The sequence below is a fragment of the Cannabis sativa genome, chromosome 5, assembly GCF_029168945.1.
Source record: "Cannabis sativa cultivar Pink pepper isolate KNU-18-1 chromosome 5, ASM2916894v1, whole genome shotgun sequence".
Taxonomy (NCBI): domain Eukaryota; kingdom Viridiplantae; phylum Streptophyta; class Magnoliopsida; order Rosales; family Cannabaceae; genus Cannabis; species Cannabis sativa.
The window spans coordinates 6,949,645-6,969,522 of NC_083605.1; positions in this window are offsets into that span (position 1 = coordinate 6,949,645).

A 19,878-nucleotide genomic window follows, 5' to 3' on the forward strand; every position below is an offset into this window, starting at 1 on the left:
AAAAGCATGGCGATACCCCAAAAAACATAAAATCGAGGAAAACTAGGGTTCCTGAATTTTCCCCAACCGGTAGACCGGTTGCCCAACCGGAATTCCGGTTCTGGGAAATTTCAGAACCCCATCCGGAATTCCGGTTCCTCGCAGGCAGCAATTCAAAATTTCACACTTTGCTCAAATCAACACCAAACCACACCAAAACTTCCAGACCTATTCTAAACATCCCCTAGAACATTTCTAAAGCATCAAATCCACCCAGAACGCACATAAACTAAAATCACCATTAAAGCTCAAGCTGTGAGTTTCAAACTCAAACTTGGTTAAACCTAGATAACATGTATCCAAACTAGCTTAAATCTACTTAATCATGCATATAAAAGCTTCTGAAAACACAAGAATTCGACCTCAACAAACACAGCAACAAAACACACAATTTCATGTTGAAAACCAAACTTTTGCATAGAAAAACTTTAGCTTTACTCAACCTAACTATCATGCTTCACAAACAGCTCATTTAACTTCAATTAAACATGCTTAAATCTCAGAATGTAACAACAACATCACAGCAGCAACAACATTCATTTATTATGCATGCATTACACTATTTTTATCAAAATTCAACAATCTTAAAGAAGAGAAGATGAGGAGCTAACCTAGCTTGAATTGAACCTTAAAGAGATATGAAATCACAAAGAAGGAGGAGCAAAACCCAGCTGCTCCTATGGCCGAAAATAGAGAGAGAACTTTGAGAGAGAAAGAGTTTTCCAATTTTTTCTAACTTTGTAATTTTTGATGAAATGAAATAAAAAGCTATTAAACATATAACAACTTCATTTCAGCCAACACTTAGCATAAAAAAACACATATTACTCATTTAATAAGTCCACTAAAAGACAAACTAATAATGGGACAAAATGACCATTTTGCCCCATCACACTAAAATCACATAAATCACACTAAAGGGGTATTTTTGGGAAATTCCAAATTCCCGGCCATTCCCGACATTCCCAATGTCTAATAAACCGTCCCAAACTACTAACATACTAAGTTGTGATTTTATTGAGCCAAACACCGAGTTCCAAAATACCGGGCACCGGAATGCAAAATTATGAAAACTACTACATGACATAAAAATGCATCTCTGAATTCAATAATAACAGTATAATAAATTATTTAAATAGCTATAAAGAATTTCATAATTAAACGTGATTAACTGCTAATTTCTAAATTAAACTAAGCGGTCTTTACAAATTTACTTGGTCCCAAGTGTATTCTTGAATACAGGTTCTACTGTATTATTATTATTATATTATTATTATTATAATATTATTTTACATATATATAAAAAAAGTTATCGTCTAAGTATATATATATATTAAGTTACAGTAAACTTAAAACGAAAAGAACGAACCCTCGTTCTTCCTCTTTCGTCAAAATCTTCTCTCCCTATATTCATTTTCTTCGATTTTCAATTCAAAACTTAGCGATCTAAGCTCCGGTAGTAACAAAATAGCTAATCATTGAAGAGAGAAAGCTTAAAGTATGGTTTAATTACGTTTTAAGCTAAAAACGATTGGTTTTATATAGGAGCTTTATGATTTAAAAAGGTTATGGAGATTCTGACTTCTTAGAATTATTCTTTGGTAAATATGGGACTAGTTTATATGTTTACTTATTGAATTTGAGGTGATTTTGAGTTAGAAATCGAGTTTGGAACTTTTTAAAGCTTAGTCCGAACGTTAATGGCGTTTTTCATTTAAGGGGTCGATTTTTACTTATGTTACGTAAGAATGGTAATATTTATGGTATATATGCGCCCTGTGAAGTTTGGAGTGATTTGGATAAGTTTTGGTAGTGTTTCGATGAGTGCAAAAATTGGGATTTTCGAGTTTTATAGTTTTTAGAAATTCCTAAGAGATCAGAAATCGTATTTTTGTCATAACTTTTGACTCGGGGTGTCTGTTATGGTAATATTTATGTTTTAGAGCCAAAATATAAGTTTTATTTTAGTGTATTTATATCGCGGGATTCGGTAGAAAACCCTAGATTGTCTTATGTGAATATAAGCAGTATTTTGGGATAAACACTTATTGGTTTATCGTGTTGGAATTATTTTACCAGGATCCAAATTTACTACCATGTATGTTATTTAATATCCTAAAATATGAATTTCTAAAACAATGTAAATAAACACATAAAAGTTATGAGAAACCTTATAGTGGGTGCAGCGGAATTAAATGACTCCTTCCACTTAGATCTCTAACCCTTGTATCCTTTCTGTAGCTGAGTATCACCAAGATCTGAGCCCGAAACTCCTTCCTTATGTTTGGATTCTTCACAGTCTTACACACTATGATTGAGGACCAACTTGATGTGTGTGGGCACTTACTCAATCACTAATGGCTGAATAATATTTTGTGAAGAAAAGCTTAGTGTTTCGAAAATTCAAGAGGAAGAAGAAGAAGGAAGAGGTCTCATCAGAAAGCTAGGTTTTTAGCTTTGGAGGCATTAGTTGGATGAAGAGACCATAACTTTCCTTTTATACAATCTTCAATAGGGTTAGCGTTGAATTATTAGGAATAAAAAAATGATAAAAATAGGGTAAAAAAACCACTTGATGGCCGACCACTTAATGAGCCCCACACAAGTTTGGGTTTTGTCATTTTTCCCAACTATTTTACCTATTTTTCAAAAATACCACTTTTACAATTTCAACCCTATAAATGTCAAAACTATTTATTTAATAATTAAAATAACTATCAAATAAAATTATCCTTTATAATATTTATTATTTAGACTCCATAAAGTCTCTTAATTAACAAATAAATCCTGAATTACTATTTCTTTACAATCAAGCCATATCTTAGTGAAAAATTCATAAACTAGACATAGTCTAATTTTAGAATTATAATTGATTAACTAAAATCAATTAACTGAGTCTTACAAGCAGTTTGTCTCAACTAGTATGAGGACCATGGGCCTATATATAACCGAGCTTCCAATAAGCAGATCTAGAATTTACCAAGTAAATTCACTAACTTATTAATTCCTCATTGCATCCACCATAGAACTTGGAATTGCACTCTCAGTTAAATAGAACGCTCTATATGTTCCACGATATAGATACGCTATTAATTATCCATTGTTATAATCCCAATAACCAATGATCCTCTATAGATGATCTACATTGCATAGGGATAAATTACCGTTACACCCTTTCAATGTATTTTATGTTGGAAATTATTTTACGAGGATCTTAGATCTACTCACAAGTATGTTTATTAACACCCTAAATATGAACTTTCTAAAACGATGAAATAAACACATATAAAGTTAAAGAAACCTTACATTGGGTGCAGCGGAATAATATGAATCCTTCCGTTCGGATATCTAGCCCTTGATTCCTTTCTGTAGCAGAGCATTATCAATATCTGAACCTGGATCTCTTTCTCTGAATCCTTGATGCTGAAACTCCTTTGCTGATGATCTTTCTTCACGATCTTCCTCACTATGATTGAGGTATCACTTGATGTGTGTGGGCACTACTCTAATCACTAAGGATTTCGAAATATTGAAGAAGAAGAGAGAGAGTGGTCAGCTAAAGATAGGGAGAGAGAGAGCTCAGTTTTTCTGAATCAGAAGAAGTCAGAAGAAAAGTGAATTTTCCTGAAGCCTTCACTATCTATTTATAGCATTCCACTAGGGTTAGATTTGAATTATATGGCATTAAAATAATGAAAAAATCAGTTTAAATTTCCTACAAAAGTGGCTGGCCCTATACTAGTGGATTTGGGCCTCACTTTTTGCAATTTTGCAGTTTTACCTTTTCTGCATCTGATTTTCTCAAAAACGTCAATTTTCTAATTCAACCATTTAAATGCCAATTCTAACTATTTAATAACTATAAATAATTATTAAATAATATTGTCATTTATCATATTTATTAATTGAACCATACAAAGTATCATAATTAACAAATATGCCCCTATAAACTCTTTCTTTACAATTTCGCCCTTACTTAGTGAAAAATTCACAAATAGACATAGTCTAATTTGAGAATTATAATTGATTAATCAAAACCAATTACATGAGTCTTACAAGCAATATTATCTCAACTAGTGGGGGGACCATGGGTCTATATAACCGAGCTTCCAATAAGTAGATCAAGAATTTAGCACTAAAATTCACTAACTTATTAATTCTTTGTTGAATCCACGCATAGAACTTAGAATTGCACTCTCAGTATATAGAATGCTCTATATGTTCCACCATATAGACACATCATTAGTTATCCATTGTTATAATCCTAATGTGATCAATGATCCTCTATATGAATGATCTACACTGTAAAGGGATTAAATTACCGTTACACCCTACAATGTATTTATTCCTTAAAACACTTGACCCCGTATAAATGATATTTCAGCTTATGTGAAATGAGTACTCCACCATTTATTTTTCGTTTGGTCAAGCTCGAAAGAGATCATCCTTTGCTTACTATTCGCCAGATAGAAGCTATAGATTCCATGTTTTAAAGTCCAAATTTCTTGCAAGTAAATCAATTACACTGGCTCTGAGGCCAGTTGTTGGAAATTATTTTACCAGGATCTTAGATCTACTCACAAGTATGTTTATTAACACCCTAAATATGAACTTTCTAAAACGATGAAATAAACACATATAAAGTTAAAGAAACCTTACATTGGGTGCAGCGGAATAATATGACTCCTTCCGTTCAGATATCTAGCCCTTGATTCCTTTCTGTAGCAGAGCATTATCAATATCTGAACCTGGATCTCTTTCTCTGAATCCTTGATGCTGAAACTCCTTTGTTGATGATCTTTCTTCACGATCTTCCTCACTATGATTGAGGTATCACTTGATGTGTGTGGGCACTACTCTAATCACTAAGGATTTCGAAATATTGAAGAAGAAGAGAGAGAGAGTGGTCAGCTAAAGATAGGGAGAGAGAGAGCTCAGTTTTTCTGAATCAGAAGAAGTCAGAAGAAAAGTGATGAAGCCTTCACTATCTATTTATAGCATTCTACTAGGGTTAGATTTGAATTATATGGCATTAAAATAATGAAAAAATCAGTTTAAATTTCCTACAAAAGTGGCTGGCCCTATACTAGTGGATTTGGGCCTCACTTTTTACAATTTTGCAGTTTTACCTTTTCTGCATCTGATTTTCTCAAAAACGCCAATTTTCTAATTCAACCATTTAAATGCCAATTCTAACTATTTAATAACTATAAATAATTATTAAATAATATTGTCATTTATCATATTTATTAATTGAACCATACAAAGTATCATAATTAACAAATATGCCCCTATAAACTCTTTCTTTACAATTTCACCCTTACTTAGTGAAAAATTCACAAATACACATAGTCTAATTTGAGAATTAAAATTGATTAATCAAAACCAATTACATGAGTCTTACAAGCAATATTATCTGACCTAGTGGGGGGACCATGGGTCTATATAACCGAGCTTCCAATAAGTAGATCAAGAATTTAGCACTAAAATTCACTAACTTATTAATTCTTCGTTGAATCCACGCATAGAACTTAGAATTGCACTCTCAGTATATAGAATGCTCTATATGTTCCACCATATAGACACATCATTAGTTATCCATTGTTATAATCCTAATGTGATCAATGATCCTCTATATGAATGATCTACACTGTAAAGGGATTAAATTACCGTTACACCCTACAATGTATTTATTCCTTAAAACACTTGACCCCGTATAAATGATATTTCAGCTTATGTGAAATGAGTACTCCACCATTTATTTTTCATTTGGTCAAGCTCGAAAGAGATCATCCTTTGCTTACTATTTGCCAGATAGAAGCTATAGATTCCATGTTTATGTTAGCGCTCCCACTCAATTGCACTACCGTGTTCCCAAAATGTACGTATCACCCTGACCTAAAAGTAGGCTTAACTAACAAATCAAAGAACAAGAATAGCCTTTCAAGATTGAGCCTAATCATAACAGGATTAAGAACATTTGATCTAGGATCAACTAGGCGATATTGACTTGAATAGATATTACGGTAAGTTTAATAAATCTGTAACGCCCTAATGCTAAGGCACGCTACAGTGTTTTTTTTTAATTATTGTGCAATCTTTGCTAATCAAAGAAATTTCTCGAAAAACGTGTCAAATTAAAACTTTTGCATTAAATACTAAACTTTATAATTTAATAAAATATTTTCAAGTGCCGGGATCCCGATTTTTAAACTTTACAAAATTTACTTTTCAAGCATACATTCCAAAATACACAGAGTTACAGGTCGCACAGCGACTATCAAATTACAACTCCCAGATGTCCCGAGACCGAACACTCCAGGTCGCGCCGCTTGACATGTACAATCTCACCCGAGCTCAGGTTCACTCCTGTTCAACCTTCGCCTTTCCTTTACCTACACATGGAAGCAGAAACTGTGAGTCAACAGACTCAGTAAGAAATGCATATAATATATCATATAATTTCTGACCTGTAAATAGGCGCCCATACACCTATTTACAGAGCTTAACAGATGAGTATGAACGTTCTAACTGGGACACGACCATGTACCATGTACCACATACACTCATTATACCTTCGTATTAGTGTAGGTAAGGTATGACCGCACCTTGAGTAATATCTAGTGTTGTACCACAGACACCTTGTACCTTCCCGTACAAGTGCTGGTAACACTATGATGTACTTTCAAACATCACACACCTTACCAATGCACTTCGTACCACAACCGTACAAGTGTTGGTAGTGTATGAATCACAATAAATAAGCATGTATACATATTAACACATACATACATTCAAATAATCACATCATACATTATACACAGTTCTTACCTGTTTTCCGAATTCAAGTGTGTTGGCCGACCTGAACGGAATTCTCGTGCTAGATGGATGCCCTAATCACATATTGAAACCGGGTAAGTCACATGATTAAAACCCTAATCCCGGGAAACCCAAAACCAAAACCCTAGGTTCTGTTATACTCTAAAGGGGTTATTCTAACTCTGGAAATGGGGAAACACCCAACCGAGGCACCGAAATGGCAAAAATTGAGAAAATGAAAGGCCCGGAACCACCTGCCAAACCGGCCTAGCCGGTTTTTGTAACCGCAAACCGCTAGCCGGCTTTGCACCGCATTCCCCAAGCTTTTCATTTGTTGCTCAATTCTTCACCAATTGCCATGAAACCTTCCAGAGCTCCTATTCAATGTACAAACAATATAATCCAGCCAGTAATTCACAGAATAAAACAATAAATGTCAACTTGCCATTAAAGCTTAAAGCTTGAACTCAAAGCTTAGAATTTGCACAAAACTTACAACCAACCTCAAAACCAGCTGCTAGGATTGTAAAACAATTCAAACTAATCATAAAATCCGAACTCCAAATAACCCTAACCCTAACAGCTCCTAAAACTCAAAATCAACACTTGAAACTAAATAAAACTTGAGAAAAACCATAACTAAAGAGCAACTAGGGTTTACCTTGATTAATTCCTCCTTCAATCTCTGCTGAAAACACAAAATCCAGCAATGGATTCACCCTTGGTTGGCTGGTACGAAAAGAGAGAAGAGAAGGAAAGGGTTTTCTCTTTTTTTTTTTAACTTTTTTCTTATTTTCTCTAAATGGCATAAAGACTAGGAAAATTCCTTTTTCCTTTGCTGAATATTACTTGGCTAGGTGTCAATTAATTGGAAAGCCACCTAATCCCCCCCATAAAAGACTAAAATGCCCTTTACATCAAACTTAGGTATTTTCAAAAGCTAGGGGTAAAATGGTCAAATCCCATACCCCGCTCAAACCCGATAATTTATTTTCTCTAACATATTTCCCTCTATGAAATAAGGTTCTAAACTTACCCATGTGATCAATCTAGCCATCCATCGCATTTTCCGTTGTCGCCGAACAAAAATTACAAAAATAACATATTACACATATAAGCTAGATAATACCCCTAGAGTTTAATAAAATCTCCGGAATTGAAAAATTATAACTCTAATATTTATTTCTAAATATTGGGGTCCACAATTAAATTAATTTACAAATAATAATAAAATAATTAAAATTAGTGCTAATTGCCTTTACTAATCCATATACTAGAGCGCTCATTACAATTATCCCCCCGTTAATAGGATTTCGTCCCCGAAATCTAACCTGAATAGCTCTGGATGCTGAGTCCTCATATCAGACTCCAACTCCCAGGTGGCTTCTTCCACCTTACTATTCCTCCAGAGCACCTTAACTAGTGCAATAGTCTTGTTCCGAAGAACTTTTTCTTTTCTATCCAAAATCTGAACAGGTTGCTCTTCATAGGATAAATCTGGTTGAAGTTCAAGGGCTTCATAACTCAAGACATGAGTTGGGTCTGACACGTGTTTCCTTAACATAGAAATGTGAAATACGTCATGAACAGCCGATAGTGCTGGTGGTAAGGCTAGCCGATACGCTACCTGCCCGACCTTCTCAAGTATCTGAAATGGCCCAATGAACCTAGGGCTTAACTTACCCTTCTTCCCGAAGCGTCTAATACCCTTCATTGGTGAAACCCGCAGGAAAACATGTTCCCCTGCCTGAAATGTAACATCTCTGCGCTTCGGATCAGCATAACTTTTCTGCCTGCTTTGAGAAGCAAGCATTCGAGCCTTGATCTTATCAATAGCTTCATTGGTTCTCTGCACTAATTCTGGACCCCGTGTACTTCCTTTCTCCTGTCTCGTCCCAATGAATAGGAGAACGACATTTTCTACCATATAACATCTCATAGGGAGCCATCCCTATTGTACTTTGGTAGCTGTTGTTGTAGGAGAATTCAATTAAAGGCAAGTACTTACTCCATGAACCCTCAAAGTCCATGACACAGGCTCGCAATAGGTCTTCTAAAATCTGGATAGTTCTTTCTGACTGACCATCAGTCTGAGGGTGAAAGGCTGTACTAAACTTTAACTTGGTACCCATAGCCTTCTGAAGACTCACCCAAAACTTCGATGTGAACTTTGGATCCCTGTCTGATACAATAGATTTAGGGGCTCCATGGAGACGAATTATCTCCTTCACATACAATTCAGCATACTGATCCACTGAATAGGTAACTTTCACTGGTAGAAAGTGAGCCGACTTTGTAAATCTGTCCACGATAACCCAAACAGAATCATACATTCCCGTAGTTCTAGGAAAACCAGTTACAAAGTCCATTGCAATGTCCTCCCACTTCCATTCTGGAAGGACTAAAGGTTGCAATAACCCTGCCGGCCTCTGATGTTCAGCCTTAATCTGCTGGCAGGTTAAACACTTGGACACATAGTCCACCACATCTCTTTTCATCCCATACCACCAGAAGTAGGGTTTCAAATCCTGATACATCTTGGTGGTTCCCGGATGCAACGAATAAGGTGTGGTGTGAGCTTCATCAAGTATCTCTTTCTTAAGCTCATCAACATTAGGAACACAAACTCGAGCTTTAAATAACAACATTCCACTGCTTGAGACTGAAAAACCTCTAGGCCGACCAGCCACTACTTCATCTCGAACTTTAACTAGTTCGGGATCTTCCAGTTGTGCCTTTCTGATTCTCTTCAACAGATCAGATTGGAGTGTTAAATTATGTAATTTCCCGACCACGAACTCAATTCCTGCACTAACCATTTCCGAGGCTAGTTGAGGAGCTATCATAACCGTAGTACACACTTGACCGGGACCTTTTACGCAGAGCATCGGCCACGACATTGGCTTTCCCGGGGTGATACAGTATTGCACAATCGTAATCTTTAACTAACTCCAACCACCTTCTCTGCCTCATATTCAGATCTTTCTGGGTGAAAAAATATTTAAGACTCTTATGATCAGTATAAATCTCACATTTTTCACCGTAAAGATAATGTCGCCAAATCTTTAAAGCAAAAACTACAAGGCGGCCGAGTTCTAAATCATGAGTTGGGTAACGCTGCTCATAATCCTTCAGTTGACGAGAGGCATAGGCTATGACTCTGTCAGCTTGCATCAGAACACATCCCAGACCCTGTCTGGATGCATCACAATACACAACAAATTTCTCTTGATCTGATGGCAAAGCTAACACCGGAGCTGTTATCAAACGCTGCTTTAACTCCTGAAAGCTTGACTCACACTTATCTGACCACACAAATCTCTGATTTTTCTTAGTCAATTCGGTTAGGGGCATAGAAAGTTTAGAAAATCCTTCGACGAAACGTCGATAATACCCTGCTAACCCGAGAAAACTTCGAATTTCTGTCACAGACTTAGGCCTCGGCCAATTCTTCACTGATTCCACCTTGTTTGGATCGACCATAATTCCATTCTTCCCCACAATATGACCCAGAAAGGATACCTCGGACAACCAAAATTCACACTTTTTGAACTTGGCATACAGCTTGTGATCCCTAAGTCGCTGTAACACCATTCGAAGATGATGCTCGTGCTCCTCTTCTGACCGAGAGTATACAAGAATGTCATCGATAAACACTATAACGCAGTTCTCGAGGAAATCCTTGAATACTCTATTCATAAGATCCATAAAGGCCGCAGGAGCATTAGTCAATCCGAATGACTACCAGAAACTCATAGTGCCCATATCTGGTTCTAAAAGCAGTCTTCGGTATGTCCTCCTCCCGAATTCTGAGTTGGTGATAACCCGACCGTAAATCAATCTTTGAAAACACAGTCTTTCCCTGAAGCTGATCGAACAAATCGTCGATTCTGGGCAACGGGTACTTATTCTTAATCGTCAGCTTGTTAAGTTCCCGATAATCAATACACATTCTGAGGGAACCATCTTTCTTTTTCACAAAGAGAACCGGAGCTCCCTGGGCGATACACCGGGTCGAATAAACCCAATGTCCAAAGATCCCCCGAAGTTGCAACTTAAGCTCCTTGAGTTCTGCTGAGCCATCCTATATGGAGCTTTAGAAACGGTTCGACTCCTGTGCCAAATCAATAACAAAATCAATCTCTCGCCGTGGCGGCAATCCCGCAACTCCTGAAACACATCAAGAAAATCTTTCACTACCCGAACTACCTCGTGCCCAAATGTTTCGATGTCTGCTGGAGTCAAATACTACCGCTAGAAATCCTACACAACCATTGCATAGTAAATCCCTAGCTCTCAACACAGAAATAACCGGGATCCGAGACCCCTGAACCGATCCAACATAAACAAATGGATCTTCACCTTTCGGCTGAAAAGTCACCATTTTACGCCTACAATCTATACTGGCCGAATACTTGGATAAGAAATCCATTCCCAGTATAATATCAAACTCAGTTAGTTTCAATTCTATGAGATCAGTACTCAATTCCCTATCTTCGATCCTAATCGGCATAGACCTAATGCGCCTATTAGAGATAACCAATTCCCCGCTAGGCATTAGGGTTCCGAACCCTCTTTCTAAAATGTCACAATGCCTACCCAAAAGATCAATCACTCTTGTAGCCACATATGAACGTGTAGCTCCCGAATCAAATAATACTGTAAATAACAAGTTGTTGATGGGAAGCTGACCTGTCACAACAGAAGGACTGGCTGCAACGTCAGCTTGGGTAATGGCAAACACATGAGCAGGAACCGGTTTCACCTCAGTTTTCGGCTCCTCTTTCTTTGCCTGGGGGCAATCTTTCTTGAAATGCCCCACCATGCCACACAGGAAGCATGTCTTCCGGTTACACTCTCCCGGATGATGTTTCTTGCACCTTGGACACTCAGGATAAGAGTAACCCTGGCGTCCCCCTCTGCCTTGGTTCCCACGGAACCGCTTGCTTTGCCCCGAGCCACCAGAAGCTGGAACAACTTTTCTTTTCTGCTCGGTGGTGGAGTCACCACCATCCCTACCATAAACAGGAGTAAGAATAGTGGGGGTTCCACCAACACTCGGAGTCACCCGGGGCTCCTGAAGGAATTTTACCGAACCCTCGGCTCTCAAAGCCTTTTCAACCATCTCCGCATAAGTGGTTGCCTCAGTAGTAGTAATAACCAAATCATGTCTAATTTTTGCACTCAAACCCGCCAAGTATTTTTCCTTCTTACTGAAGTCGGTTGGGACAATTCCCACTGCAAGCTTGGCCAAACGGTCAAACTTTGTCGTGTACTCAGTAACCGACATCCCCTCAGTCTGAACCAACTCGGTGAACTCTTTCCGCTTTGCACTGCGGACTGCTTCGTTGTAATACTTGGAGTTAAACAACTCCTTGAATTCTTCCCAGGTCATCAGCGTGACGTCTCGAGTGAGGGTTATTAACTCCCACCACACGAGAGCGTCTTCCTGAAACTGGAAAGTGGCACAGGTTACCCGGTCATTTCCAACCACTCCCATAAAATTGAGGATGCGTTCTATTACCGAAAGCCACTGCTCGGCCTTCATCACATCAGGGCCTCCCAGAAACACTGGAGGTGCCTGTTTTCGAAATCTTTCGTACAACGGTTCCATACGGTTGCCAACAGCAGGTTGCTCTGCTGGCACCGCGGAACTCGCAAACGGCTGAACCACTTGAGGAGGCACGGCAGGAGGACCCTGCTGCCTCAATCTTTGGATCTCTTCATCTTGTTGGCGGATTCTATCTTGCATCTCCGCAAACCTTTGCTCCCAATCAGGAGGAGCTTGAGGTGGATTTACAGGGCGACCACCCTGAGCTCTGCCACGGCCACGGCCGCGACCACGAGGATTTTGAGGATTCCTCTGACCGCCTCCGGTCTCAACCATGCCACCCTGACTTCTTGTATTTCGCGGGGCGTCCATTTAATAGGACTTAGCCTGCGAATCCATAAGCCAGGCAGGTTAGACAGCGATCAAAATTATCACCGCTTTTAATAACTTAAAGGCAACACACTTCCTTTTCTTTTAAGAAAATATATTTAATTTAAATCTAATATGCTTCCTAACATGCTTTCACATTCACATTTATTTAAGATACTAAACAAGTACAGGCTTACTGAACCGTGAACCGAGCTTTCTCTGATGAAGATTGTACATGTCATAGCAAGCTTCGGTAGACAAACCTGGCGGCTCTGATACCAAAATTGTAACGCCCTAATGCTAAGGCACGCTACAGTGTTTTTTTTTAATTATTGTGCAATCTTTGCTAATCAAAGAAATTTCTCGAAAAACGTGTCAAATTAAAACTTTTGCATTAAATACTAAACTTTATAATTTAATAAAATATTTTCAAGTGCCGGGATCCCGATTTTTAAACTTTACAAAATTTACTTTTCAAGCATACATTCCAAAATACACAGAGTTACAGGTCGCACAGCGACTATCAAATTACAACTCCCAGATGTCCCGAGACCGAACACTCCAGGTCGCGCCTCTTGACATGTACAATCTCACCCGAGCTCAGGTTCACTCCTGTTCAACCTTCGCCTTTCCTTTACCTACACATGGAAGCGAAGCGTGAGTCAACGTACTCGCAAGAAATGCATATAATATATCATATAATTTCCGACCTGTAAATAGGCGCCCATACACCTATTTACAGAGCTTAACAGATGAGTATGAACGTTCTAACTGGGATACGACCATGTACCATGTACCACATACACTCATTATACCTTCGTATTAGTGTAGGTAAGGTATGACCGCACCTTGAGTACTATCTAGTGTTGTACCACAGACACCTTGTACCTTCCCGTACAAGTGCTGGTAACACTATGATGTACTTTCAAACATCACACACCTTACCAATGCACTTCGTACCACAACCGTACAAGTGTTGGTAGTGTATGAATCACAATAAATAAGCATGTATACATATTAACACATACATACATTCAGATAATCACATCATACATTATACACAGTTCTTACCTGTTTTCCGAATTCAAGTGTGTTGGCCGACCTGAACGGAATTCTCGTGCTAGATGGATGCCCTAATCACATATTGAAACCGGGTAAGTCACATGATTAAAACCCTAATCCCGGGAAACCCAAAACCAAAACCCTAGGTTCTGTTATACTCTAAAGGGGTTATTCTAACTCTGGAAATGGGGAAACACCCAACCGAGGCACCGAAATGGCAAAAATTGAGAAAATGAAAGGCCCGGGAACCCTGCCAAAACCGGCTAGCCGGTTTTGTGTACCGCAAACCGGCTAGCCGGTTTGCACCGCATTCCCCAAGCTTTTCATTTGTTGCTCAATTCTTCACCAATTGCCATGAAACCTTCCAGCTCCTATTCAATGTACAAACAATATAATCCAAACAAGAATTCACAGAATAAAACAATAAATGTCAACTTGCCATTAAAGCTTAAAGCTTGAACTCAAAGCTTAGAATTTGCACAAAACTTACAACCAACCTCAAAACCAGCTGCTAGGATTGTAAAACAACTCAAACTAATCATAAAATCCGAACTCCAAATAACCCTAACCCTAACAGCTCCTAAAACTCAAAATCAACACTTGAAACTAAATAAAACTTGAGAAAAACCATAACTAAAGAGCAACTAGGGTTTACCTTGATTAATTCCTCCTTCAATCTCTGCTGAAAACACAAAATCCAGCAATGGATTCACCCTTGGTTGGCTGGTACGAAAAGAGAGAAGAGAAGGAAAGGGTTTTCTCTTTTTTTTTTTAACTTTTTTCTTATTTTCTCTAAATGGCATAAAGACTAGGAAAATTCCTTTTTCCTTTGCTGAATATTACTTGGCTAGGTGTCAATTAATTGGAAAGCCACCTAATCCCCCCCATAAAAGACTAAAATGCCCTTTACATCAAACTTAGGTATTTTCAAAAGCTAGGGGTAAAATGGTCAAATCCCATACCCCGCTCAAACCCGATAATTTATTTTCTCTAACATATTTCCCTCTATGAAATAAGGTTCTAAACTTACCCATGTGATCAATCTAGCCATCCATCGCATTTTCCGTTGTCGCCGAACAAAAATTACAAAAATAACATATTACACATATAAGCTAGATAATACCCCTAGAGTTTAATAAAATCTCCGGAATTGAGAAATTATAACTCTAATATTTATTTCTAAATATTGGGGTCCACAATTAAATTAATTTACAAATAATAATAAAATAATTAAAATTAGTGCTAATTGCCTTTACTAATCCATATACTAGAGCGGTCATTACAAAATCTAAGTCAAAGTTCAATATCGGTCCCTTCCGATGCATACTCCATGCATCCAACCTGAGCTTTACTTTAACCAATGTTCTGGAAAGAACATAGTATTTCTCCAAATACAAGTAAACTCTTGTTGTAGATTATCATATCAGTAAAACCCTGTGTCTGATAAATCTAGGAAACTTTATTCACATAGTCATGTTTACTTTCCAATGTGTTGACGGCACAATAAACAGGATCAAGTATGTGAAAAGGGTTTCAGATGAATTTATACATTATGTACATATAATCATGAAATAAATCATGTGAACCATGCAACATTAAATGTTATTTCTGATCTATATTAATAAGTAAATCTGATTATATTGAAATGAGTTTTATTTAGGGCATAAAACCCAACATTTTATCCTTAAAACACTTGACCACCTATAAATGATATTTTAGTGAACTAATATAATCACTAAAATGAGATCTCAATCATCTCTATTCACCCAAGCTCGAAGGAAATCATCGTTTCACTTCTAAATACCTATAGAAGCTATAGATTCCATATCTATGTTTAGCGCTCCCACTCATTTGTACTATCATGTTTCCAAAATGTACGTATCACCCTGACCAAAAAGTAGGCTTAACTAACAAATCAAAGAACACGAATAACACTCTTGAGATCAAACCTAATCATGTCAGGTTTAAGATCATTTGATCTAGGATCAACTAGGTGATATTGAATTGAATAGATATCACGGTAAATTTATCATATCTAATCCAAGTTCAATATCGGTCCCTTCCAATGTATAATCCATACATTCGATAATGGTAAACTTTGCCAATGCCCTGGAAAGGACATAACACTTATCCAAGGTGTAAGTATACCTATCGCTGATTATCATTCCAGTCTAAATCCAGTGAACTGACAAATCAGAGAATTAAACTTTTGAACATATAATCACGATTATATTCCACTGTGTTGACAACACTATAATCATGAACAAATACATATGTTTTGGACTTAATAGAATTTATACATTAAATATAATCATGAAATAAATCATGTGAACCATGCAACATAAAATGAATTCTGATCTTTATTAATTAGTAAATCTGATTATATTGAAATGGGTTTTATTTAGGGCACAAAACCCAAAATATCGTTGTTGTGACATAGGGCCGAGATCATCGGGGATAGTTCTCCACTTGGGTTGGCCGAAATGTATGAACCTGAATTAAAGGTAAGAAAAGTATATTGTACTGCATAGTACATTGTATGTAATACAATTAGTATTGTTATGAATTGATTAATATTGAGATATAGTTAATATTGTTATATAATGAAAAGACTAATTGATTGAGTAATGATAATGTGATAATATTATGCATGTGATATATGGGCTCATCTGATTAGGTGATGCGATTTTCCTAGCGCGTACTGGGCGTAAGTACGGGCGTCAGTGATATATGATGAGTACCGAGTGTTGGTACGGGCTCATCTGATTAGGTGATGCAATTTTCCTAGCGATGTACTGGGTGTAAGTACGAGCGTCAGTGACATTAAACCAATTCGCACATGCAATTTTTCTAATTTCCCAAATCGCACGCATCGCTAAACTAAAACACCGTAAAAAATGGTGCGGTGCGGTGCAGTTTTTGCAGTTTCTGCGGTTTGGACTATCACCAAATAATAAAACAATCACAAATACAATAAAGCTTGAGCAATACTTGTCAAAAATACCATAAGACTTGAAAATAAATATGAAAAAAAATTAAGTTTCAACAATACAATAATTAGTGGGCTTTAAGTTGAACATTTACATATTGGACCTAAATTAATATAAAAATTGATATTTTTATAATGTGGGGTGCGGTTTGAACTGCATATTAACAATTTAAAACTGCAAACAGCACCGCACCGCGCGGTTTAGAAAAAATTCAAACCGACTGCACCGCAAAGAATTTCAAACCACACTTTTTTGCGGTACGGGCGGTTTGAGCAATTTGATGAACAACCCTTATAAAAACTAAATATCATCTTAAATATATGATATACTATAGACAACAAAAACTATATACCATAGAACAAAAGATATATACTTACAATTAAAAATAAAATTAAATAATATAATATTATTAAACAACATTGTATATACCATATTAAGAAAATTACATACAACCATAAAATAATTATAACATACTTACAAAATTATATATCACCTTTATATACTTACAATTAAAAATAAAATTAAATAATATAATATTATTAAACAAAATTGTATATACCATATTAATACAATTATATACAACCATAAAATAATTATAACATACTTACAAAATTATATATCACCTTTATATATAATAAAATAAAAACTAAACATGCATGATTTAAAATAAAACAATATACTATACAATAAAACTTACATACCATATAATAAAACATATATACTTTACAATCGAAATATATATAATAATAATAATAATAAATAAAAATAAAAATATATAGGATGCTAAAAAAATTATATATCATGTCAATAAAAGTACAATAAAAAATAGAACTTAAATATTATTTTAAAAAAAAAAATTACATTATAACAAAATATTCATATATCATTCACTAAATCATATATACTAACAATAATACTAAAAAAAATATATTACTAATATATATATGTATTGTAACGCCCTAATGCTAAGGCACGCTACCATGCTTTTTCACTTACAGGGCAATCTTTGCTAATCAAAGAATTTTCTCGAAAAACGTGTCAAATTATAACTTTTATATTAATTATTAAACTTTATAATATATTAAAATATTTACAAGTACCGGGATCCCGTTTTCAAACTTTTAAAAGTTAATATTCTAAAATACATATTTTACAGGTCGCACAGCGACTACCAAAATACAATCCCCAGATGTCCCGAGATCGAACACTCCAGGTCGCACTGCTTGACATGTACAATCTCATCCGAGCTCAGGTTCACTCCTGTTCAGCTTTCGCCTTTCCTTTACCTACACATGGAAGCAGAACTGTGAGTCAACAGACTCAGTAAGAAATGCATATAACATATCATATAATTTCCGACCTGCAATTAGGTGCCCATACACCTATTTACAAGGCTTAACAGATGAGCATGAACGTTCAATACTAGGGTATGGCCACTATACCACATACACTACGTACCTCACTGTACGAGTGTTGGTAGGGTTTGTTTCATACCCTGAGTACCACTGAGTGATTTACCACACACCTTAGTACTTTCCCGAACTTGTGTTGGTATCACTGTACTGTACTCACAAATAATATTTACTATACCAGCGCACCCTGTACCATAACCGTACAAGTGCTGGTAGTGCATTTTACAACTTAAGCATGCATATACACATAACATATACATACATTCAGATAATCATATCACACATTATATTTAGTTCTTACCTTATTTCCGAATTCAAGTGTGCTAGCCGACCTGAACGAAAAGTCTCGTGCTAGATGGATGCCCTAATCACATTTTAAAACCGGGTAAGTTACATGAACCCTAATCCCGGGAAACCCAAAACCAAAACCCTAGGTTCTGCTATGCTTTCTATGGATTATTCTAACTCTAGAAATGGGAAAGCACCCAACCAAGGCACCACAAAGACGAAAATTGAGAAAATGAAAGGCCCGGGGAACCCTGCCAAAACTGGCTAGCCGGTTTTTGTGGCTCTGCAAACTGGCTAGCCGATTTGCACCAGAGTTCCCAAAGCCTCTCATTTCAACTCTCCACCAAATGCAATGAAACCTTCCAGAGTACCTAATAAGGGTATACACAATACATTCCAACCAGAAAATCGCAGAACAAACCATTGAATCTCAACTTGCCATTAAAGACCTAAACTTGAGTTTCAAAGCTCAAGCTTACCCAATTCCATCTCCACCTTTCAAAACTAATAACCAGAGCTTAAAAACAACTCAAAACTAACCTAGAAATCAGATTACACAAGCTTTAAACCTTAACAGCCCCTATTCTCAAAAATCACATGCTCAACTAAAGAAAAAGCTTCAAAACACATAACCAAGAGTTCTAGGGTTTACCTCCACTTCAAGAACACTTAATCCTTAGCTTAATTCCAGAAAATTGAGGAGGAGAAGTTGGCTTTCCTCTGGTTTTTGCCTCAGCCGAGAGAGTGAGAGAGAGAACTTCAAGGGAAAATGTTATTTCCTTCTAATTTTCTTTTTGATTTCTTTAATTGGAAAAAGGATTTTAATTAATCCTTTGCTGGCCAAATAGTTTGTAGGTGTCAACCTCAAAATCAGCCACCTATCCCACCATATAAAATTACTAAAATACCCCTTGAACATAAAACTAGGGTATTTCTAAAGCTAGGGGTAAAATGGTCAAATCCCATAACCCCGCTCAATCCCGATAATTTATTTTCTCAAAAATATTTCCCACTAAGAAATAATGTTCTAAACTTACTCATGTGATCAAACTAGCCATCCATCGCATTTTCCGTTGTCGCCGAGCAAAAATTACAAAAATTGCATATTTCACATATAAGCTAAATAATACCCCTAGAGTTTAATAAAATCTCCAGAATTGAGAAATTATAACTCTAATATTTATTTCTAAATATTGGGGTCCACAATTAAATAAATTCATAAATAATAATAAAATAACAGAAATTAGTGCTAATTGCCTTTACTAATCCAAATTACTAAAGCGGTCATTACATGTATACTACTAGATAGATGTTACGTGCCAAGTCACGTATGTTAGTTTTATTTTAG